Genomic DNA, 27,310 nt, shown 5'->3' with positions numbered 1-27,310 from the left:
GGTTTACTGTATACCTTGCACCTTCTTATTGACGATGAAACACAGAAATTGCATCGGAAGTAATTCAAAAGACACAATGCCGACTTAAGTACAAGTGGACTGACACTCTCACTTTCTATGATTTGAACGTCTCCTGTGAGTTCAGTTTTAGATTCCGATGCTTCACTTCAGGTTTACTGTATACCTTGCACCTTCGTATTGACGATGAAACACAGAAATTGCATCCGAATTTAATACTAAAGGCACAATGCCGACTTAAGTACAAGAGGACTGACACTCTCACTTTCTATGATTTGAACCTCTCCAGTGAGTCCAGTTTTAGATTCCGATAGTGCACTTCAGGTTTACTGTATAACTTGCACCTTCTTATTTACGATGAAACACAGAAATTGCATCCGAATTTAATACAAAATGCACAAAGCCGACTTATGTACAAGAGGACTGATATTCTCCCTTTCTATGATTTGAACCTCTAATGTGAGTTCAGTTCAAGATTCCGATGCTTCACTTCAGCTTTACTGTATCCCTTAGGCCTTCTTATTGACAATGAAACACAGAAACTGCATCCGAATTTAATACAAAAGTCCGACTTAAGTAAAAGAGGACTGACACTCTCACTTTCTATGATTTGAACCTCTCCTGTGAGTCCAGTTTTAGATTCCGATGCTTCACTTCAGGTTTACTGTATACCTTGCACCTTCTTATTGACGATGAAACACAGAAATTGCATTCGAATTTAATACAAGAGGCACAATTCCGACTGAAGTACAAGAGGACTGACACTCTCCCATTCTATGATTTGATCCTCTCCTGTGAGTCCAGTTTCAGATTCCGATGCTTTACTTCATGTTTACTGTATACGTTGGACCTTCTTATTGACGATGAAACACAGAAATTTCATCCGAATTTAATACAAAAGGCACAATGCCGACTTAAGTAAAAGAGGACTGTCACTCTCTCTTTCTATGATTTGAACCTCTCCTGTGAGTCCAATTTTAGATTCCGATGCTTCACTTCAGGTTCACTGTATACCTTACACCGTCTTATTGACGATGAAACACAAGAATTGCATCGGTATTATTCTCAAAATGCACAATGCCGACTTAAGTACAAGAGGACTGACACTTAAACTCTCTATTATTTGAACCGCTCCTGTGTGTCCAGTTTTGGATTCCGATGTTTCACTTCAGGTTTACTCTATACCTTGCACCTTCTTATTGACGATGAAACACAGAAATTGCATCGGAATTTAATACTAAAGGCACAATGCCGACTTAAGTACAAGAGGACTGACACTCTCACTTTCTATGATTTGAACCTCTCCTGTAAGTCCAGTTTTGGATTCCGATGCTTCACTTCAGGTTTACTGTATCCCTTGGACCTTCTTATTGACGATGAAATACAGAAATCGCATCCGAATTTAATTCAAAAGGCACAATGCCGACTAAAGTAAAAGAGGACGGACACTCTCTCTTTCTATGATTTGAACCTCTCCTGTGAGTCCAGTTTTGGATTCCGAATCTTCACTTCAGGTTTACTGTATACCTTGCACATTCTTATTAACGATGGATCACAAAAATAGCATCGGAATTTAGTTCAGAAGGCAGAATGCCGACTTAAGTACAAGAGGACTGACACTCTAACTCTCTGTGATTTGAACCTCTCCTGTGAGTTTAGTTTTAGATTCCGATGCTTCACTTCAGGTTCACGGTTTACCTTGCACCTTATTATTGACGATGAAACGCAGATATTGCATCGGAATTAAATTCAAAAGGCACAATGCGATTTAAGTACAAGAGGACTGACCCTCTAACTGTCTATGATTTGAACCACTCCTGTGAGTCCAGTTTTAAATTCCGATGCTTCACATCAGGTTTACTGTATCCCTTGGACCTTCTAATTGACGATGAAACACAGAAATTGCATTCGAATGTAATACAAAAGGCACAATGCCGACTTGAGTACAATAGGACTGACACTCTCACTTTCTATGATTTGAACCTCTCCTGTGGGTCCAGTTTCGGATTCCGATGCTTCACTTCAGGTTTACTGTATACCTTGCACCTTGTTATTGACGAAGAAACACAGAAATTGGATCGGAATTAAATTCAAAAGGCACAATGCCGACTTAAGTACAAGAGGACTGACACTCTAACTCTCTATGTTTTGAACCTCTCCTGTGAGTCCAGTTTTATATTCCGATGCTTCACTTCAGGTTCACTGTATACCTTACACCGTCTTATTGACGATGAAACGCAAGAATTGCATCGGAATTATATTCAAAAGGCACAATGCTGACTTAAGTACAAGAGGACTGACACTCTAACTCTCTATGATTTGAACCTCTCCTGTGTGTCCAGTTTTGGATTCCGATGCTTCACTTCAGGTTTACTGTATACCTTGCACCTTCTTATTGACGATGAAACACAGAAATTGCATCGGAATTTAATACTAAAGGCACAATGCCGACTTAAGTACAAGAGGACTGACACTCTCACTTTCTATGATTTGAACCTCTCCAGTGAGTCCAGTTTTAGATTCCTATGCTTCACTTCAGGTTTACTGTATCCCTTGGACCTTCTTATTAACGATGAGATACAGAAATTGCATCTGAATTTAATACAAAAGGCACAATGCCGACTTAAGTAAAAGAGGACCGAAACACTCTCTTTCTATGATTTGAACCTCTCCTGTGAGTCCAGTTGTAGATTCCGATGCTTCACTTCAGGTTTACTGTATACCTTGCACCTTCGTATTGACGATGGAACACGGAAATTGCATCGGCATTAAATTCAGAAGGCACAATGCCGACTTAAGTACAAGAGGACTGACACTCTAACTCTCTATGATTTGAACCTCTACTGTGAATCCAGTTATAGATTCCGATGCTTCACGTCAGGTTTACTGTATACCTTGCACCTTCTTATTGACGATGAAACACAGAAATTGCATCGGAAGTAATTCAAAAGACACAATGCCGACTTAAGTACAAGAGGACTGACACTCTCACTTGCTATGATTTGAACGTCTCCTGTGAGTTCAGTTTTAGATTCCGATGCTTCACTTCAGGTTTACTGTATACCTTGCACCTTCGTATTGACGATGAAACACAGAAATTGCATCCGAATTTAATACAAAAGGCACAATGCCGACTTAAGTACAAGAGGACTGACACTCTCCCATTCTATGATTTGAACATCTCCTGTGAGTCCAGTTTCAGATTCCGATGCCTCACTTCTGGTCTACTGTATACCTTGGACCTACTTATTGACGATGAAACACAGAAATTTCATACGAATTTAATACAAAAGGCACAATGCCGACTTAAGTAAAAGAGGTCTGTCACTCCCTCTTTCTATGAGTTGAACCTCTCCTGTGAGTCCAGTTTTAGATTCCGTTGCTTCACTTCAGGTTTACTGTATACCTTGCACCTTCGTATTGTCGATGAAACACAGAAATTGCATCGGAATCTAATACTAAAGGCACAATGCCGACTTAAGTACAAGAGGACTGACACTCCCACTTTCTATGATTTGAACCTCTCCAGTGAGTCCAGTTTTAGATTCCGATAGTGCACTTCAGGTTTACTGTATAACTTGTACCTTCTTATTGACGATGAAACACAGAAATTGCATCCGAATTTAATACAAAATGCACAAAGCCGCCTTATGTACAAGAGGACTGATATTCTCCCTTTCTATGATTTGAACCTCTAATGTGAGTTCAGTTTAAGATTCCGATGCTTCACTTCCGCTTTACTGTATCCCTTAGGCCTTCTTATTGCCGATGAAACACAGAAATTGCATCCAAATTTAATACAAAAGTCCGACTTAAGTAAAAGAGGACTGACACTCTCACTTTCTATGATTTGAACCTCTCCTGTGAGTCCAGTTTTAGATTCCGATGCTTCACTTCAGGTTTACTGTTTCCCTTGGATCTTCTTATTGACGATGAAACACAGAAATAGCATTCGAATTTAATACAAGAGGCACATTTCCGACTGAAGTACAAGAGGACTGACACTCTCCCATTCTATGATTTGATCCTCTCCTGTGAGTCCAGTTTCAGATTCCGATGCTTTACTTCAGGTTTACTGTATACGTTGGACCTTCTTATTGACGATGAAACACAGAAATGTCATCCGAATGTAATACAAAAGGCACAATGCTGACTTAAGTAAAAGAGGACTGTCACTCTCTCTTTCTATGATTTGAACCTCTCCTGTGAGTCCAATTTTAGATTCCGATGCTTCACTTCAGGTTCACTGTATACCTTACACCGTCTTATTGACGATGAAACACAAGAATTGCATCGGTATTATTCTCAAAAAGCACAATGCCGACTTAAGTACAAGTGGACTGACACCCAAACTCTCTATGATTTGAACCGCTCCTGTGTGTCCAGTTTTGGATTCCGATGCTTCACTTCAGGTTTACTGTATACCTTGCACCTTCTTATTGACGATGAAACACAGAAATTGCATCGGAATTTAATACTAAAGGCACCATGCCGACTTAAGTACAAGAGGACTGACACTCTCACTTTCTATGATTTGAACCTCTCCTGTAAGTCCAGTTTTGGATTCCGATGCTTCACTTCAGGTTTACTGTATCCCTTGGACCTTCTTATTGACGATGAAATACAGAAATTGCATCCGAATTTAATTCAAAAGGCACAATGCCGACTAAAGTAAAAGAGGACGGACACTCTCTCTTTCGATGATTTGAACCTCTCCTGTGAGTCCAGTTTTGGATTCCGATGCTTCACTTCAGGTTTACTGTATACCTTGCACATTCTTATTGACGATGGAACACAGATTTAGCGTCGGAATTTAATTCAGAAGGCAGAATGCCGATTTAAGTACTAGAGGACTGACCCTCTAACTGTCTATGATTTGAACCACTCCTGTGAGTCCAGTTTTAAATTCCGATGCTTCACATCAGGTTTACTGTATCCCTTGGACCTTCTAATTGACGATGAAACACAGAAATTGCATCCGAATGTAATACAAAAGGCACAATGCCGACTTGAGTATAATAGGACTGACACTCTCACTTTCTATGATTTGAACCTCTCCTGTGGGTCCAGTTTCGGATTCCGATGCTTCACTTCAGGTTTACTGTATACCTTGCACCTTCTTATTGACGATGAAACACAGAAATTGGATCGGAATTAAATTCAAAAGGCACAATGCCGACTTAAGTACAAGAGGACTGACACTCTAACTCTCTATGTTTTGAACCTCTCCTGTGAGTCCAGTTTTATATTCCGATGCTTCACTTCAGGTTTACTGTATACCTTGCACCTTCTTATTGACGATGAAACACAGAAATTGCATCGGAATTTAATACTAAAGGCACAATGCCGACTTAAGTACAAGAGGACTGACACTCTCACTTTCTATGATTTGAACCTCTCCAGTGAGTCCAGTTTTAGATTCCTATGCTTCACTTCAGGTTTTCTGTATCCCTTGGACCTTCTTATTAACGATGAGATACAGAAATTGCATCTGAATTTAATACAAAAGGCACAATGCCGACTTAAGTAAAAGAGGACCGAAACACTCTCTTTCTATGATTTGAACCTCTCCTGTGAGTCCAGTTGTAGATTCCGATGCTTCACTTCAGGTTTACTGTATACCTTGCACCTTCGTATTGACGATGGAACACAGAAATTGCATCGGCATTAAATTCAGAAAGCACAATGCCGACTTAAGTACAAGAGGACTGACACTCTAACTCTCTATGATTTGAACCTCTACTGTGAATACAGGTTTAGATTCCGATGCTTCACGTCAGGTTTACTGTATACCTTGCACCTTCTTATTGACGATGAAACACAGAAATTGCATCGGAAGTAATTCAAAAGACACAATGCCGACTTAAGTACAAGTGGACTGACACTCTCACTTTCTATGATTTGAACGTCTCCTGTGAGTTCAGTTTTAGATTCCGATGCTTCACTTCAGGTTTACTGTATACCTTGCACCTTCGTATTGACGATGAAACACAGAAATTGCATCCGAATTTAATACTAAAGGCACAATGCCGACTTAAGTACAAGAGGACTGACACTCTCACTTTCTATGATTTGAACCTCTCCAGTGAGTCCAGTTTTAGATTCCGATAGTGCACTTCAGGTTTACTGTATAACTTGTACCTTCTTATTGACGATGAAACACAAAAATTGCATCCGAATTTAATACAAAATGCACAAAGCCGACTTATGTACAAGAGGACTGATATTCTCCCTTTCTATGATTTGAACCTCTAATGTGAGTTCAGTTCAAGATTCCGATGCTTCACTTCAGCTTTACTGTATCCCTTAGGCCTTCTTATTGACGATGAAACACAGAAATTGCATCCGAATTTAATACAAAAGTCCGGCTTAAGTAAAAGAGGACTGACACTCTCACTTTCTATGATTTGAACCTCTCCTGTGAGTCCAGTTTTAGATTCCGATGCTTCACTTCAGGTTTACTGTATACCTTGCACCTTCTTATTGACGATGAAACACAGAAATTGCATCCGAATTTGATACAAAAGGCACAATGCCGACTTATGTACAAGAGGACTGACACACTAACTTTCTATGATTTTAACCTCTCCTGTGAGACCAGTTTTAGATTCCGATGCTTCACTTCAGGTTTACTGTGTCCCTTAGGCCTTCTTATTGACGATGAAACACAGAAATTGCATCCGAATTAAATACAGAAGGCCGACTTAAGTAAAAGAGGACTGACACTCTCTCTTTCTATGATTTGAACCTCTCCTGTGAGTCCAGATTTAGTTTCCGATGCTTCACTTCAGGTTTACTGTATCCCTTGGATCTTCTTATTGACGATGAAGCACAGAAATTGCATTCGAATTTAATACAAGAGGCACAATTCCGACTGAAGTACAAGAGGACTGACACTCTCCCATTCTATGATTTGATCCTCCCCTGTGAGTCCAGTTTCAGATTCCGATGCTTTACTTCATGTTTACTGTATACGTTGGACCTTCTTGTTGACGATGAAACACAGAAATTTCATTCGAATTTAATACAAAAGGCACAATGCCGACTTAAGTAAAAGAGGACTGTCACTCTCTCTTTCTATGATTTGAACCTCTCCTGTGAGTCCAATTTTAGATTCCGATGCTTCACTTCAGGTTCACTGTATACCTTACACCGTCTTATTGACGATGAAACACAAGAATTGCATCGGTATTATTCTCAAAATGCACAATGCCGACTTAAGTACAAGAGGACTGACACTTAAACTCTCTATTATTTGAACCGCTCCTGTGTGTCCAGTTTTGGATTCCGATGCTTCACTTCAGGTTTACTGTATACCTTGCACCTTCTTATTGACGATGAAACACAGAAATTGCATCGGAATTTAATACTAAAGGCACAATGCCGACTTAAGTACAAGAGGACTGACACTCTCACTTTCTATGATTTGAACCTCTCCTGTAAGTCCAGTTTTGGATTCCGATGCTTCACTTCAGGTTTACTGTATCCCTTGGACCTTCTTATTGACGATGAAATACAGAAATTGCATCCGAATTTAATTCAAAAGGCACAATGCCGACTAAAGTAAAAGAGGACGGACACTCTCTCTTTCTATGATTTGAACCTCTCCTGTGAGTCCAGTTTTGGATTCCGATGCTTCACTTCAGGTTTACTGTATACCTTGCACATTCTTATTGACGATGGATCACAGAAATAGCATCGGAATTTAGTTCAGAAGGCAGAATGCCGACTTAAGTACAAGAGGACTGACACTCTAACTCTCTGTGATTTGAACCTCTCCTGTGAGTTTAGTTTTAGATTCCGATGCTTCACTTCAGGTTCACGGTTTACCTTGCACCTTATTATTGACGATGAAACGCAGATATTGCATCGGAATTAAATTCAAAAGGCACAATGCCGATTTAAGTACAAGAGGACTGACCCTCTAACTGTCTATGATTTGAACCACTCCTGTGAGTCCAGTTTTAAATTCCGATGCTTCACATCAGGTTTACTGTATCCCTTGGACCTTCTAATTGACGATGAAACACAGAAATTGCATTCGAATGTAATACAAAAGGCACAATGCCGACTTGAGTACAATAGGACTGACACTCTCACTTTCTATGATTTGAACCTCTCCTGTGGGTCCAGTTTCGGATTCCGATGCTTCACTTCAGGTTTACTGTATACCTTGCACCTTGTTATTGACGAAGAAACACAGAAATTGGATCGGAATTAAATTCAAAAGGCACAATGCCGACTTAAGTACAAGAGGACTGACACTCTAACTCTCTATGTTTTGAACCTCTCCTGTGAGTCCAGTTTTATATTCCGATGCTTCACTTCAGGTTCACTGTATACTTTACACCGTCTTATTGACGATGAAACGCAAGAATTGCATCGGAATTATATTCAAAAGGCACAATGCTGTCTTAAGTACAAGAGGACTGACACTCTAACTCTCGATGATTTGAACCTCTCCTGTGTGTCCAGTTTTGGATTCCGATGCTTCACTTCAGGTTTACTGTATACCTTGCACCTTCTTATTGACGATGAAACACAGAAATTGCATCGGAATTTAATACTAAAGGCACAATGCCGACTTAAGTACAAGAGGACTGACACTCTCACTTCCTATGATTTGAACCTCTCCAGTGAGTCCAGTTTTAGATTCCTATGCTTCACTTCAGGTTTACTGTATCCCTTGGACCTTCTTATTAACGATGAGATACAGAAATTGCATCTGAATTTAATACAAAAGGCACAATGCCGACTTAAGTAAAAGAGGACCGAAACACTCTCTTTCTATGATTTGAACCTCTCCTGTGAGTCCAGTTGTAGATTCCGATGCTTCACTTCAGGTTTACTGTATACCTTGCACCTTCGTATTGGCGATGGAACACAGAAATTGCATCGGCATTAAATTCAGAAGGCACAATGCCGACTTAAGTACAAGAGGACTGACACTCTAACTCTCTATGATTTGAACCTCTACTGTGAATCCAGTTATAGATTCCGATGCTTCACGTCAGGTTTACTGTATACCTTGCACCTTCTTATTGACGATGAAACACAGAAATTGCATCGGAAGTAATTCAAAAGACACAATGCCGACTTAAGTACAAGAGGACTGACACTCTCACTTGCTATGATTTGAACGTCTCCTGTGAGTTCAGTTTTAGATTCCGATGCTTCACTTCAGGTTTACTGAATACCTTGCACCTTCGTATTGACGATGAAACACAGAAATTGCATCCGAATTTAATACAAAAATCACAATGCCGACTTAAGTACAAGAGGACTGACGCTCTCCCATTCTATGATTTGAACATCTCCTGTGAGTCCAGTTTCAGATTCCGATGCCTCACTTCTGGTCTACTGTATACCTTGGACCTACTTATTGACGATGAAACACAGAAATTTCATACGAATTTAATACAAAAGGCACAATGCCGACTTAAGTAAAAGAGGACTGTCACTCCCTCTTTCTATGAGTTGAACCTCTCCTGTGAGTCCAGTTTTAGATTCCGTTGCTTCACTTCAGGTTTACTGTATACCTTGCACCTTCGTATTGACGATGAAACACAGAAATTGCATCGGAATCTAATACTAAAGGCACAATGCCGACTTAAGTACAAGAGGACTGACACTCTCACTTTCTATGATTTGAACCTCTCCAGTGAGTCCAGTTTTAGATTCCGATAGTGCACTTCAGGTTTACTGTATAACTTGTACCTTCTTATTGACGATTAAACACAGAAATTGCATCCGAATTTAATACAAAATGCACAAAGCCGCCTTATGTACAAGAGGACTGATATTCTCCCTTTCTATGATTTGAACCTCTAATGTGAGTTCAGTTTAAGATTCCGATGCTTCACTTCCGCTTTACTGTATCCCTTAGGCCTTCTTATTGCCGATGAAACACAGAAATTGCATCCAAATTTAATACAAAAGTCCGACTTAAGTAAAAGAGGACTGACACTCTCACTTTCTATGATTTGAACCTCTCCTGTGAGTCCAGTTTTAGATTCCGATGCTTCACTTCAGGTTTACTGTATACCTTGCACCTTCTTATTGACGATGAAACACAGAAATTGCATCCGAATTTGATACAAAAGGCACAATGCCGACTTATGTACAAGAGGACTGACACTCTAACTTTCTATGATTTTAACCTCTCCTGTGAGACCAGTTTTAGATTCCGATGCTTCACTTCAGGTTTACTGTGTCCCTTAGGCCTTCTTATTGACGATGAAACACAGAAATTGCATCCGAATTAAATACAAAAGGCCGACTTAAGTAAAAGAGGACTGACACTCTCTCTTTCTATGATTTGAACCACTCCTGTGAGTCCAGATTTAGTTTCCGATGCTTCACTTCAGGTTTACTGTATCCCTTGGATCTTCTTATTGACGATGAAACACAGAAATTGCATTCGAATTTAATACAAGAGGCACAATTCCGACTGAAGTACAAGAGGACTGACACTCTCCCATTCTATGATTTGATCCTCTCCTGTGAGTCCAGTTTCAGATTCCGATGCTTTACTTCAGGTTTACTGTATACGTTGGACCTTCTTATTGACGATGAAACACAGAAATGTCATCCGAATGTAATACAAAAGGCACAATGCCGACTTAAGTAAAAGAGGACTGTCACTCTCTCTTTCTATGATTTGAACTTCTCCTGTGAGTCCAATTTTAGATTCCGATGCTTCACTTCAGGTTCACTGTATACCTTACACCGTCTTATTGACGATGAAACACAAGAATTGCATCGGTATTATTCTCAAAAAGCACAATGCCGACTTAAGTACAAGTTGACTGACACCCAAACTCTCTATGATTTGAACCGCTCCTGTGTGTCCAGTTTTGGATTCCGATGCTTCACTTCATGTTTACTGTATACCTTGCACCTTCTTATTGACGATGAACCACAGAAATTGCATCGGAATTTAATACTAAAGGCACAATGCCGACTTAAGTACAAGAGGACTGACACTCTCACTTTCTATGATTTGAACCTCTCCTGTAAGTCCAGTTTTGGATTCCGATGCTTCACTTCAGGTTTACTGTATCCCTTGGACCTTCTTATTGACGATGAAACACAGAAATTGCATCCGAATGTAATACAAAAGGCACAATGCCGACTTGAGTACAATAGGACTGACACTCTCACATTCTATGATTTGAACCTCTCCTGTGAGTCCAGTTTTGGATTCCGATGCTTCACTTCAGGTTTACGGTATACCTTGCACCTTCTTATTGACGATGAAACACTGAAATTGCATCCGAATGTAATACAAAAGGCACAATGCCGACTTCAGTACAATAGGACTGACACTCTCACCTTCTACGATTTGAACCTCTCCTGTGAGTCCAGTTTTAGATTCGGAGAGTTCACTTCAGGTTTACTGTATCCCTTGGACCTTCTTATCGACGATGAAACACAGAAATTGCATCCGAATTTAGTACAAAAGGCCGACTTAAGTAAAAGAGGACTGATACTCTCTCTTTCTATGATTTGAACCTCTCCTGTGAGTCCAGTTTTAGATTCCGATGCTTCACATCAGGTTTACTGTATCCCTTGGACCTTCTAATTGACGATGAAATACAGAAATTGCATCCGAATTTAATACAAAAGGCACAATGCCGACATAAGTAAAAGAGGACCGAAACTCTCACTTTCTATGATATGAACCCCTCCTGTGAGTCCAGTTTTAGATTCCGATGCTTCAGTTCAGGTTTACTGTATACCTTGCACCTTCTTATTGACGATGAAACACAGAATATGCATCGGAATTAAATTCAGAAGGCACAATGCCGACTTAAGTACAAGAGGACTGACTTTCTAACTATCTACGATGTGAACCTCTCCTGTGAGTCCAGTTTTAGATTCCGATGCTTCAGTTCAGGTTTACTGTATACCTTGCACCTTCTTATTGACGATGAAACACAGAAATTGCATCGGAATTAAATACAAAAGGCACAATGCCGACTTAAGTACAGAGAGAACTGACACTCTAACTCTCTATGATTTGAACCTCTCCTGTGAGTCCAGTTTTGGATTCCGATGCATCACTTTAGGTTTACTGTATACCTTGCACCTTCTTATTGACGATTAAACACAGAAATTGCATCCGAAGTAAATTCAAAAGGCACAATGCCAACTTCAGTACAAGAGGACTGACACTCTTACTCTCCATTGTTTGAACCTCTCCTGTGAGTCCAGTTTTAGATTCCGATGCTTCGCTTCAGGTTAACTGTATACCTTGCACCTTCTTGTTGACGATGAAACACAGAAATTGCATCCGAATTTAATACAAAAGGCACAATGCCGACTTAAGTACAAGAGGACTGACGCTCTCACTTTCTATGATTTGAACTTCTCCTGTGAGTCCAGTTCTAGAATCCGATGCTTCACTTCAGGTTTACTGTATCCCTTGGACCTTCTTATTGACGTTGAAATACAGAAGCTGCATTCGAATTTAATACAAAAGGCACAATGCCGACTTAAGTAAAAGAGGACCGACACTCTCTCTTTCTATGATTTGCACCTCTCCTGTGAGTCCAGTTTTAGATTCCGATGCTTCACTTCAGGTTTACTGTATACCTTGCACCTTCTTAATGACGATGAAACACAGAAATTGCATCGTAATTAAATTCAGAAGGCACAACGCCGACTTAAGTACAAGAGGACTGACACTCTAACTCTCTATGATTTGAACCTCTCCTGTAAATCCAGTTTTAGGTTCCGATGCTTCACTTCAGGTTTACTGTATACCTTGCACCTTCTTAGTGACGATGAAACACAGAAATTGCATCGGAATTAAATTAAAAAGACACAATGCCGACTTAAGTACAAGAGGTCTGACAATATAACTATCTATGATTTGAACCTCTCCTGTGAGTCCAGTTTTAGATTCCGATGCTTTACTTCAGGTTTACTGTATCCCTTGGACCTTCTAATTGACGATGAAACACAGAAATTGCATCCCAATTTAATACAAAAGGCACAATGCCGACTTAAGTACAATAGGACTGACACTCTCACTTTCCATGATTTGAACCTCTCCTGTGAGTCCAGTTTTAGATTCCGATAGTTCACTTCAGGTTATCTGTATACCTTGTACCTTCTTATTGACGATGAAACACAGAAATTGCATCCGAATTTAATACCGAAGGCACAATGCCGACTTAAGTACAGGAGGACAGACACTCTCCCTTTCAATGATTAGAACCTCTCCTTTGAGTCCTGTTCTAGATTCCGATGCTTCACTTCAGGTTTACTAAACCCCTTAGACCTACTTATAGACGATGAAAAACAGAAATTGCATCCGAATTTAATACAAAATGGCGACATAAGTAAAAGAGGACTGACACTCTCTCTTTCGACGATTTGAACCTCTCCTGTGAGTTCAGTTTTAGATTCCGATGCTTCACTTCAGGTTTACTTTATACCTTGCACCTTCTTATTGACGATGAAACACAGAATTTGCATCGGAATTTAATACAAAAAGCACAATGCCGACTTAAGTACAAGAGGACGGACAGTCTCACTTTCTATAATTTGAACCTCTCCTGTGAGTCCAGTTTTAGATTCTGATGCTGCACTTCAGGATTACTGTATACCTTGGCCCTTCTTATTGACGATGAAATACAGAAATTGCATCCGAATTTAATACAAAAGGCACAATGCCGACTTAAGTAACTGAGGACCGACACTCTCTCTTTCTATGATTTGAACCTCTCTTGAGAGTCCTGTTTTAGATTCCGATGCTTCACTTCAGGTTTACTGTATACCTTGCACCTTCTTATTGACGATGAAACACAGAATTTGCATCGGAATTAAATTCAGAAGGCACAATGCCGATTTAAGTACCAGAGGACTGACACTCTAACTCTCTATGATTTGAATCACTCCTGTGAATCCAGTTTTAAATTCCGATGCTTCACTTCAGGTTTACTGTATACCTAGCACCTTCTTATTGACGATGAAACACAGAAAATGCATCGGAATTAAATTCAAAAGACACAATGCGGACTTAAGTACAAGGGGACTGACACTCTAACTATCTACGATTTGAACCTCTCCTGAGAGTCCAGTTTTGCGTTCCGATGCTTCACTACAGGTTTACTGCATCCCTTGGACCTTCTTATTGACGATGAAACACAGGAATTGCAACCGAATTAAATACAAAGGCACAATGCCGACTTATGTAAAAGAGGACTGTCAATCTCTCTTTCTATGATTTGAACCTCCCCTGTGAGTCCAGTTTTAGATTCCGATGCTTCAGTTCAGGTTTACAGTATACCTTGCACTATCTTATTGACGATGTAACACGAGAATTGCATCGGAATTAAATTCAAAAGGCACAATGCTGACTTAAGTACAAGAGAACTGACACCCTTACTCTCTATGATTTGAACCTCTCCTGTGAGTCTAGTTTTAGATTCCAATGCTTCACTTCAGGTTTACTGTATACCTTGCACCTTCATATTGACGATGAAACACAGAAATTGCATCCGAATTTAATTCAAAAGGCACAATGCCGACTTAAGTACAAGAGGACTGACACTCTCCCTTTCTATGATTTGAACCTCTCCTGTGAGTCCAGTTCTAGATTAAGATGCTTCACTTCAGGTTTACTGTATCCCTTACACCTTCTTATTGACGATGAAACACAGAAATTGCATCCGAATTTAATACAATAGGCCGACTTAAGTAAAAGAGGACTGACACTCTCTCTTTCTATTATTTGAACCTCTCCTGTGAGTCCAGTTTTTGATTCCGATGTTTCACTTCAGGTTTACAGTATACCTTGCATCTTCTTATTGACGATGAAACACAGAAATTGCATCGGAATTTAATACAAAAGGCACAATGCCGACTTACGTACAAGAGGACTGACACTCTCACTTTCTATGATTTGAACCTCTCCTGTGAGTCCAGTTTTAGATTCCGATGCTCCACATCAGGTTTAATGTATCCCTTGGACCTCCTTACTGACGATGAATTACAGAAACTGCATCGGAAGTTAATACAAAAGGCACAATGCCGACTTACGTACAAGAGGACTGACACTCTCACTTTCTATGATTTGAACCTCTCCTGTGAGTCCAGTTTTAGATTCCGATGCTCCACATCAGGTTTAATGTATCCCTTGGACCTTCTTACTGACGATGAATTACAGAAACTGCATCCGAATTTAATACAAAAGGCACAATGCAGACTTAAGTAAAAGGGGACCGACACTCTCGCTTTCTATGATTTCAACCTCTCCTGTGAGTCCAGTTTCAGATTCCGATGCTTCACTTCAGGTTTACTGTATCCCTTGGTCCATCTATTTGACGATGAAACACAGACATTGAATTCCAATTTAATACAAAAGGCACAATGCCGACTTAAGTACAAGAGGACTGACACTCTCCCTTTCTATGATTTGAACCTCTCCTGTGAGTCCAGTTCTAGATTCCGATGCTTCACTTCAGGTTTACTAAATCCGTTAGACCTTCTTATTGACGATGAAACACAGAAATTACATCCGAATTTAATACAAAAGGCCGACGTAAGTAAAAAAAGGACTGACACTCTCTCTTTCTACGATTTGAACCACTCCTGTGAGTCCAGTTTTAGATTCCGATGCTTCACTTCAGGTTTACTGTATACCTTGCACCTTCTTATTGACGATGAAACACAGAAATTGCATTGGAATTTAATGCAAAAAGCACAATGCTGACTTAAGTACAAGAGGACTGACAGTCTCACTTTATATGATTTGAACCTCTCCTGTGAGTCCAGTTTTAGATTTCGATGCTGCTCTTCAGGTTTACTGTATCCCTTGGAGCTTCTTATTGACGATGAAATACAGAAATTGCATCTGAATTTAAAAGAAAATCACAATGCCGACTTAAGTAAAAGCGGACCGACACTCTCTCTTTCTATGATTTCAACCTCTCCTGTGAGTCCAGTTCTAGATTAAGATGCTTCACTTCAGGTTTACTGTATCCCTTACACCTTCTTATTGACGATGAAACACAGAAATTGCATACAAATTTAATACAATAGGCCGACTTACGTACAAGAGCACTGACACTCTCACTTTCTATGATTTGTACCTCTCCTGTGAGTCCAGTTTTAGATTCCGATGCTCTACATCAGGTTTAATGTATCCCTTGGACCTTCTTACTGACGATGAATTACAGAAACTGCATCCGAATTTAATATAAAAGGCACAATGCCGACTCAAGTAAAAGCGGACCGACACTCTCTCTTTCTATGATTTCAACCTCTCCTGTGAGTCCAGTTTTACATTCCGATGCTTCACTTCAGGTTTACTGTATCCCTTGGACCATCTATTTGACGATGAAACACAGACATTGAATCCCAATTTAATACAAAAGGCACAATGCCGACTTAAGTACAATAGGACTGACACTCTCACTTTCTATGATTTGAACCTCTCCTGTGAGTAGAGTTTTAGATTCCGATAGTTCACTTCAGGTTTACTGTATACCTTGTACCTTCTTATTGACGATGAAACACAGAAATTGCATCCGAATTTAATACAAAAGGCACAATGCCGACTTAAGTACAAGAGGACTGACACTCTCCCTTTCTATGGTTTGAACCTCTCCTGTGAGTCCAGTTCTAGATTCCGATGCTTCACTTCAGGTTTACTAAATCCGTTAGACCTTCTTATTGACGATGAAACACAGAAATTACATCCGAATTTAATACAAAAGGCCGACGTAAGTAAAAGAGGACTGACACTCTCTCTTTCTACTATTTGAACCACTCCTGTGAGTCCAGTTTTAGATTCCGATGCTTCACTTCAGGTTTACTGTACACCTTGCACCTTCTTATTGACGATGAAACACAGAAAATGCATTGGAATTTAATACAAAAAGCACAATGCCGACTTAAGTACAAGAGGACTGACAGTCTCACTTTATATGATTTGAACCTCTCCTGTGAGTCCAGTTTTAGATTTCGATGCTGCACTTCAGGTTTACTGTATCCCTCGGAGCTTCTTATTGACGATGAAATACAGAAATTGCATCCGAATTTAAAAGAAAAGGCACAATGCCGACTTAAGTAAAAGAGGACCGACACTCTCACTTTCTATGATTTGAACTCCAGTGACTCCAGTTTTAGATTCCGATGCTTCAGTTCAGGTTTACTGTATACCTTGCACCTTCTTATTGACGATGAAACACAGAAATTGCATCCGAATTTCATACAAAAGGCACAATGCCGACTTAAGTAAAAGAGGACCGACACTCTCACTTTCTATGATTTGAACTCCAGTGACTCCAGTTTTAGATTCCGATGCTTCAGTTCAGGTTTACTGTATACCTTGCACCTTCTTATTGACGATGAAACACAGAATATGCATCGGAATTAAATTCAGAAGGCACAATGCCGACTTAAGTACAAGAGGACTGACACTCTAACTATCTACGATTTGAACCTCTCCTGTGAGTTCACTTTTTGGTTCCGATGCTTCACTTCAGATTTACTGTATCCCTTGGCCTTCTTATTGACGATGAAATACAGAAATTGCATCCGAATTTAATACAAAAGGCACATTGCCGACTTATGTAAAAGAGGACCGACACTCTCACTTTCTATGATTTGAACCTCTCCTGTGAGTCCAGTTTTAGATTCCGATGCTTCAGTTCAGGTTTACTGTATACCTTGCACCTTCTTATTGACGATGAAACACAGAAATTGCATCGGAATTAAATACAAAAGGCACAATGCCGACTTAAGTACAAGAGAACTGACACTCGAACTCTCTATGATTTGAACCTTTCCTGTGAGTCCAGTTTTGGATTCCGATGCATCACTTTTGGTTTACTGTATACCTTGCACCTTCTTATTGACGATTAAACACAGAAATTGCATCGGATTAAATTCTAAAGGCACAATGCCGACTTAAGTACAAGAGGACTGACACTCTTACTCTCCATGATTTGAACCTCTCCTGTGAGTCTAGTTTTAGATTCCGATGCTTCAATTCAGGTTTACTGTATACCTTGCACCTTCTTGTTGACGATGAAACACAGAAATTGCATCCGAATTTAATACAAAAGGCACAATGCCGACTTAAGTACAAGAGGACTGACACTCTCCCTTTCTATGATTTGAACCTCTCCTGTGAGTCCAGTTCTAGAATCCGATGCTTAACTTCAGGTTTACTGTATCCCTTAGACCTTCTTATTGACGATGAAACACAGAAATTGCATCCGAATTTAATATAAAAGGATGACTTAGGTAAAAGAGGACTGACACTCTCACTTTCTATGATTAGAACCTATCCTGTGAGTCTAGTTTTAGATTCCGGGGCTTCACTTCAGGATTACTGTATACCTTGCACCTTCTTATTGACGATGAAACACAGAAATTGCATCGGAATTAAATTCAGAATTCACAATGCCGACTTAAGTACAAGAGGACTGACACTCTAACTATCTACGATTTGAACCTCTCCTGTGAGTCCAGTTTTAGGTTCCGATGCTTCACTTCAGGTTTACTGTATCCCTTGGCCTTCTTATTGACGATGAAATACAGAAATTGCATCCAAATTTAATACAATAGGCACATTGCCGCCTTATGTAAAAGAGGACCGACACTCTCACTTTCTATGATTTGAACCTCTCCTGTGAGTCCAGTTTTAGATTCCGATGCTTCAGTTCAGGTTTACTGTATACCTTGCACCTTCTTATTGACGATGAAACACAGAAATTGCATCGGAATTAAATACAAAAGGCACAATGGCGACTTAAGTACAAGAGAACTGACACTCGAACTCTCTATGATTTGAACCTCTCCTGTGAGTCCAGTTTTAGATTCCGATGCTTCACTTCAGGATTACTGTATACCTTGCACCTTCTTATTGACGATGAAACACAGAAATTTCATCGGAATTAAATTCAGAAGGCACAATGCCGACTTAAGTACAAGAGGACTGACACTCTAACTCTCTATGATTTGAACCTCTCCTGTGAATCCAGTTTTAGATTCCGATGCTTCACTTCAGGTTTAATGTATATCTTGCACCTTCTTATTGACGATGAAACACAGAACGTGTATCGGAATTAAATTCAAAAGACACAATGCCGACTTAAATACAAGAGGACTGACACTCTAACTATCTATGTTTTGAACCTCTCCTGTGAGTCCAGTTTTAGATTCCGATGCTTCACTTCAGGTTTACTGTATCCCTTGGACCTTCTAATTAACGATGAAACACAGAAATTGCATCCGAATTTAATACAAAAGGCACAATGCCGACTTAAGTAAAAGAGGAACGACTTTCTCTCTTTCTATGATTTGAACCTCTCCTGTGAGTTTAGTTTTGTATTCCGATGCTTCACTTCAGGTTTACTGTATACCTTGCACCTTCTTATTGACGATGAAACACAGAAATTGCATCGGAATTAAATTCAGAAGGCACAATGCCGACTTAAGTACAAGAGGACTGACACTCTAACTCTCTATGATTTGAACCTCTCCTGTGAATCCAGTTTTAGATTCCGATGCTTCACTTCAGGTTTAATGTATATCTTGCACCTTCTTATTGACGATGAAACACAGAACGTGCATCGGAATTAAATTCAAAAGTCACAATGCCGACATAAGAACAAGAGGACTGACACTCTCACTTTCGATGATTTGAACCTCTCCAGTGAGTCCAGTTTTAGATTCCGATGCTTCACTTCAGGTTTACTGTATCCCTTGGACTTTCCTATTGACGATGAGATACAGAAATTGCATCTGAATTTAATACAAAAGGCACAACGCCGACTTAAGTAAAAGAGGACCGAAACTCTCTCTTTCTATGATTTGAAGCTTTCCTGTGAGTCCAGTTGTAGATTCCGATGCCTCACTTCAGGTTTACTGTATACCTTGCACCTTCTTATTATCGATGAAACACAGAAATTGAATCGGAATTAAATTCAGAAGGCACAATGCCGACTTAAGTACAAGAGGACTGACACTCTAACTCTCTATGATTTGAACCTCTACTGTGAATCCAGTTTTAGATTCCGATGCTTCACTTCAGGTTTACTGTATACCTTGCACCTTCTTATTGACGATGAAACACAGAAATTGCATCGGAAGTAATTCAAAAGACACAATGCCGACTTAAGTACAAGAGGACTGACACTCTCACTTTCTATGATTTGAACGTCTCCTGTGAGTCCAGTTTTAGATTCCTGATGCTTCACTTCAGGTTTACTGTATACCTTGCACATTCTTATTGACGATGAAACACAGAAATTGCATCCGAATTTAATACAAAAGGAACAATGCCGACTTAAGTACAAGAGGACAGACACTCTCCCATTCTATGATTTGATCATCTCCTGTGAGTCCAGTTTCAGATTCCGATGCCTCACTTCAGGTCTACTGTATACCTTGGACGTTCTTATTGACGATGAAACACAGAAAGTTCATACGAATTTAATACAAAAGGCACAATGCCGACCTAAGTAAAAGAGGACTTTCACTCCCTCTTTCTATGATTTGAACCTCTCCTGTGAGTCCAGTTTTAGATTCCGCTGCTTCACTTCAGGTTTACTGTATATCTTGCACCTTCTTATTGACGATGAAACATAGAAATTGCATCGGAATCTAATACTAAAGGCACAATGCCGACTTAAGTACAAGAGGACTGACACTCTCACCTTCTATGATTTGAACCTCTCCAGTGAGTCCAGTTTTAGATTCGGATAGTGCACTTCAGGTTTACTGTATACCTTGTACCTTCTTATTGACGATGAAACACAGAAATTGCATCCGAATTTAATACAAAATGCAAAATGCCGACTTATGTACAAGAGGACTGACACTCTCCCTTTCAATGATTTGAACCTCTCCTGTGAGTCCAGTTCAAGATTCCGATGCTTCACTTCAGGTTTACTGTATCCCTTAGGCCTTCTTATTGACGATGAAACACAGAAATTGCATCCGAATTTAATACAAAAGTCCGACTTAAGTAAAAGAGGACTGACACTCTCTCTTTCTATGATTTGAACCTCTCCTGTGAGTCCAGTTTTAGATTCCGATGCTTCACTTCAGGTTTACTGTATACCTTGCACCTTCTTATTGACGATGAACACAGAAATTGCATCCGAATTTAATACAAAAGGCACAATGCCGACTTATGTACAAGAGGACTGACACTCTAACTTTCTATGATTTTAACCTCTCCTGTGAGTCCAGTTTTAGATTCCGATGCTTCACTTCAGGTTTACTGTATCCCTTAGGCCTTCTTATTGACGATGAAACACAGAAATTGCATCCGAATTTAATACAAAAGGCCGACTTAAGTAAAAGATTACTGACACTCTCTATATCTATGATTTGAACTTCTCCTGTGAGTCCAGTTTTAGATTCCGATGCTTCTCTTCAGATTTACTGTATACCTTGCACCTTCTTATTGACCATGAAACACAGAAATTGCATCGGAATTAAATTCAAAAGGCACAATGCCGACTTAAGGACAAGAGGACTGACACTCTAACTATCGATGATTTGAACCTCTCCTGTGAGTCCAGATTTAGTTTCCGATGCTTCACTTCAGGTTTACTGTATCCCTTGGATCTTCTTATTGACGATGACACACTGAAATTGCATCCGAATTTAATACAAAAGGCACGATGCCGACTTAAGTACAAGAGGACTGACACTCTCACTTTCTATGATTTGAACGTCTCCTGTTAGTCCAGTTTTAGATTCCGATGCTTCACTTCAGGTTTACTGTATACCTTGCACCTTCTTATTGACGATGAAACACAGAAATTGCATACGAATTTAATACAAAAGGCACAATGCCGACTTAAGTAAAAGAGGACTGTCAATCCCTCTTTCTATGATTTGAACCTCTCCTGTGAGTCCAGTTTTAGATTCCGTTGCTTCACTTCAGGTTTACTGTATATCTTGCACCTTCTTATTGACGATGAAACACAGAAATTGCATCGGAATCTAATACTAAAGGCACAATGCCGACTTAAGTACAAGAGGACTGACACTCTCACTTTCTATGATTCGAACCTCTCCAGTGAGTCCAGTTTTAGATTTCGATAGTGCACTTCAGGTTTACTGTATACGTTGTACCTTCTTATTGAGGATGAAACACAGAAGTTGCATCCGAATTAAATACAAAATGTACAATGCCGACTTATGTAGAAGAGGACTGATACTCTCCCTTTCTATGATTTGAACCTCTCCTGTGAGTCCTGTTCAAGATTTCGATGCTTCACTTCAGGTTTACTGTATCCCTTAGGCCTTCTTATTGACGATGAAACACAGAAATTGCATCCGAATTTAATACAAAAATCCGACTTAAGTAAAAGAGGACTGACACTCTCTCTTTCTATGATTTGAACCTCTCCTGTGAGTCGAGTTTTAGATTCCGATGCTTCTCTTCAGGTTTACTGTATACCTTGCACCTTCTTATTGACGATGAAGCACAGAAATTGCATCGGAATTAAATACAAAAGGCACGATGCCGACTTCAGTACAAGTGGACTGACACTCTCACTTTCTATGATTTGAACCTCTCCAGTGAGTCCAGTTTTAGATTCCGATGCTTCACTTCAGGTTTACTGTATCCCTTGGACCTTCTTATTGACGATGAAATACAGAAATTGCATCCGAATTTCATACAAAAGGCACAATGCCGACTTAAGTAAAAGAGGACCGACACTCTCACTTTCTATGATTTGAACTCCTGTGACTCCAGTTTTAGATTCCGGTGCTTCAGTTCAGGTTTACTGTATACCTTGCACCTTCTTTTTGACGATGAAACACAGAATATGCATCGGAATTAAATTCAGAAGGCACAATGCCGACTTAAGTACAAGAGGACTGACACTCTAACTATCTACGATTTGAACCTCTCCTGTGAGTCCAGTTTTTGGTTCCGATGCTTTACTTCAGATTTACTGTATCCCTTGGCCTTCCTATTGATGATGAAATACAGAAATTGCATCCGAATTTAATACAAAAGGCACATTGCCGACTTATGTAAAAGAGGACCGACACTCTCACTTTCTATGATTTGGACCTCTCCTGTGAGTCCAGTTTTAGATTCTGATGCTTCAGTTCAGGTTTACTGTATACCTTGCACCTTCTTATTGACGATGAAACACAGAAATTGCATCGGAATTAAATACAAAAGGCACAATGCCGACTTAAGTACAAGAGAACTGACACTCGAACTCTCTATGATTTGAACCTTTCCTGTGAGTCCAGTTTTGGATTCCGATGCATCACTTCATTTTTACTGTATACCTTGCACCTTCTTGTTGACGATGAAACACAGAAATTGCATCCGAATTTAATACAAAAGGCACAATGCCGACTTAAGTACAAGAGGACTGACACTCTCCCTTTCTATGATTTGAACCTCTCCTGTGAGTCCAGTTCTAAAATCCGATGCTTAACTTCAGGTTTACTGTATCCCTTAGACCTTCTTATTGACGATGAAACACAGAAATTGCATCCGAATTTAATATAAAAGGATGACTTAGCTAAAAGAGGACTGACACTCTCACTTTCTATGATTAGAACCTATCCTGTGAGTCTAGTTTTAGATTCCGGTGCTTTACTTCAGGTTTACTGTATCCCTTGGACCTTCTTATTGACGATGAAATACAGAAATTGCATCCGAATTTAATACAAAAGGCACAATGCCGACTTAAGTAAAAGAGGACCGACACTCCCTCTTTCTATGATTTGAACCTCTCCTGTGAGTCCAGTTTTAGATTCCGATGCTTCACTTCAGGATTACTGTATACCTTGCACCTTCTTATTGACGATGAAACACAGAAATTGCATCGGAATTAAATTCAGAATTCACAATGCCGACTTAAGTACAAGAGGACTGACACTCTAACTATCTACGATTTGAACCTCTCCTGTGAGTACAGTTTTAGGTTCCGATGCTTCACTTGAGGTTTACTGTATCCCTTGGCCTTCTTATTGACGATGAAATACAGAAATTGCATCCAAATTTAATACAAAAGGCACATTGACGACTTATGTAAAAGAGGACCGACACTCTCACTTTCTATGATTTGAACCCCTCCTGTGAGTCCAGTTTTAGATTCTGATGCTTCAGTTCAGGTTTACTGTATACCTTGCACCTTCTTATTGACGATGAAACACAGAAATTGCATCGGAATTAAATACAAAAGGCACAATGCCGATTTAAGTACAAGAGAACTGACACTCGAACTCTCTATGATTTGAACCTCTCCTGTGAGTCCAGTTTTAGATTCCGATGCTTCACTTCAGGATTACTGTATACCTTGCACCTTCTTATAGACGATGAAACACAGAAATTGCATCGGAATTAAATTCAGAACTCACAATGCCGACTTAAGTACAAGAGGACTGACACTCTAACTCTCTATGATTTGAACCTCTCCTGTGAATCCAGTTTTAGATTCCGATGCTTCACTTCAGGTTTACTGTATCCCTTGGACCTTCTAATTAACGATGAAACACAGAAATTGCATCCGAATTTAATACAAAAGGCACAATGCCGACTTAAGTAAAAGAGGAACGACTTTCTCCCTTTCTATGATTTGAACCTCTCCTGTGAGTTTAGTTTTGTATTCCGATGCTTCACTTCAGGTTTACTGTGTACCTAGCACCTTCTTATTGACGATGAAACACAGAAATTGCATCGGAATTGAATTCAACAGACACAATGCCAACTTATGTACAAGAGGACTGACACTCTAACTATCTATGATTTGAACCTCTCCTGTGAGTCCAGTTATAGGTTCCGATGCTTCACTTCAGGTTTACTGTATACCTAGCACCTTCTAATTGACGATGAAACACTGAAATTGCATCGGAATTTAATACAAAAGTCACAATGCCGACATAAGAACAAGAGGACTGACACTCTCACTTTCGATGATTTGAACCTCTCCAGTGAGTCCAGTTTTAGATTCCGATGCTTCACTTCAGGTTTACTGTATCCCTTGGACTTTCCTATTGACGATGAGATACAGAAATTGCATCTGAATTTAATACAAAAGGCACAACGCCGACTTAAGTAAAAGAGGACCGAAACTCTCTCTTTCTATGATTTGAACCTTTCCTGTGAGTCCAGTTGTAGATTCCGATGCCTCACTTCAGGTTTACTGTATACCTTGCACCTTCTTATTGACGATGAAACACAGAAATTGAATCGGAATTAAATTCAGAAGGCACAATGCCGACTTAAGTACAAGAGAACTGACACTCTAACTCTCTATGATTTGAACCTCTACTGTGAATCCAGTTTTAGATTCCGATGCTTCACTTCAGGTTTACTGTATACCTTGCACCTTCTTATTGACGATGAAACACAGAAATTGCATCCGAATTTAATACCAAAGGAACAATGCCGACTTAAGTACAAGAGGACAGACACTCTCCCATTCTATGATTTGATCATCTCCTGTGAGTCCAGTTTCAGATTCCGATGCCTCACTTCAGGTCTACTGTATACCTTGGACCTTCTTATTGACGATGAAACACAGAAAGTTCATACGAATTTAATACAAAAGGCACAATGCCGACCTAAGTAAAAGAGGACTTTCACTCCCTCTTTCTATGATTTGAACCTCTCCTGTGAGTCCAGTTTTAGATTCCGCCGCTTCACTTCAGGTTTACTGTATATCTTGCACCTTCTTATTGACGATGAAACACAGAAACTGCATCGGAATCTAATACTAAAGGCACAATGCCGACTTAAGTACAAGAGGACTGACACTCTCACTTTCTATGATTTGAACCTCTCCAGTGAGTCCAGTTTTAGATTCGGATAGTGCACTTCAGGTTTACTGTATACCTTGTACCTTCTTATTGACGATGAAACACAGAAATTGCATCCGAATTTAATACAAAATGCAAAATGCCGACTTATGTACAAGTGGACTGACACTCTCCCTTTCAATGATTTGAACCTCTCCTGTGAGTCCAGTTCAAGATTCCGATGCTTCACTTCATGTTTACTGTATCCCTTAGGCCTTCTTATTGACGATGAAACACAGAAATTGCATCCGAATTTAATACAAAAGTCCGACTTAAGTAAAAGAGGACTGACACTCTCTCTTTCTATGATTTGAACCTCTCCTGTGAGTCCAGTTTTAGATTCCGATGCTTCACTTCAGGTTTACTGTATTCCTTGCACCTTCTTATTGACGATTTACACAGAAATTGCATCCGAATTTAATACAAAAGGCACAATGCCGACTTATGTACAAGAGGACTGACACTCTAACTTTCTATGATTTTAACCTCTCCTGTGAGTCCCGTTTTAGATTCCGATGCTTCACTTTAGGTTTACTGTATCCCTTAGGCCTTCTTATTGACGATGAAACACAGAAATTGCATCCGAATTTAATACAAAAGGCCGACTTAAGTAAAAGATTACTGACACTCTCTATATCTATGATTTGAACCTCTCCTGTGAGTCCAGTTTTAGATTCCGATGCTTCTCTTCAGATTTACTGTATACCTTGCACCTTCTTATTGACCATGAAACAGAGAAATTGCATCGGAATTAAATTCAAAAGGCACAATGCCGACTTAAGGACAAGAGGACTGACACTCTAACTGTCGATGATTTGAACCTCTCCTGTGAGTCCAGATTTAGTTTCCGATGCTTCACTTCAGGTTTACTGTATCCCTTGGATCTTCTTATTGACGATGAAACACTGAAATTGCATCCGAATTTAATACAAAAGGCACGATGCCGACTTAAGTACAAGAGGACTGACACTCTCACTTTCAATGATGTGAACCTCTCCTGTGAGTCCAGTTTTATATTCCGAAGCTTGACTTCAGGTTTACTGTTTACCTTGCACCTTCTTATTGACGATGAAACACAGAAATTGCCTTCGAATTTAATACAAGTGGCACAATGCCGACTTATGTACAAGAGGACTGACACTCTAACTTTCTATGATTTGAACCTCTCCTGTGTGTCCAGTTTCGGATTCCGATGCTTCACTTCAGGTTTACTGTATACCTTGCACCTTATTAAAGACGATGAAACACAGAAATTGCATCGGAAGTAGTTCAAAAGACACAATGCCGACTTAAGTACAAGAGGACTGACACTCTAACTCTCTATGATTTGAACCTCTACTGTGAATCCAGTTTTAGATTCCGATGCTTCACTTCAGGTTTACTGTATACCTTGCACCTTCTTATTGACGATGAAACACAGAAATTGCATCCGAATTTAATACAAAAGGAACAATGCCGACTTAAGTACAAGAGGACAGAC

The sequence above is a fragment of the Schistocerca serialis genome, unplaced genomic scaffold (assembly GCF_023864345.2).
Source record: "Schistocerca serialis cubense isolate TAMUIC-IGC-003099 unplaced genomic scaffold, iqSchSeri2.2 HiC_scaffold_871, whole genome shotgun sequence".
Taxonomy (NCBI): Eukaryota; Metazoa; Arthropoda; class Insecta; order Orthoptera; family Acrididae; genus Schistocerca; species Schistocerca serialis.
This window is presented reverse-complemented; position numbering follows the sequence as displayed.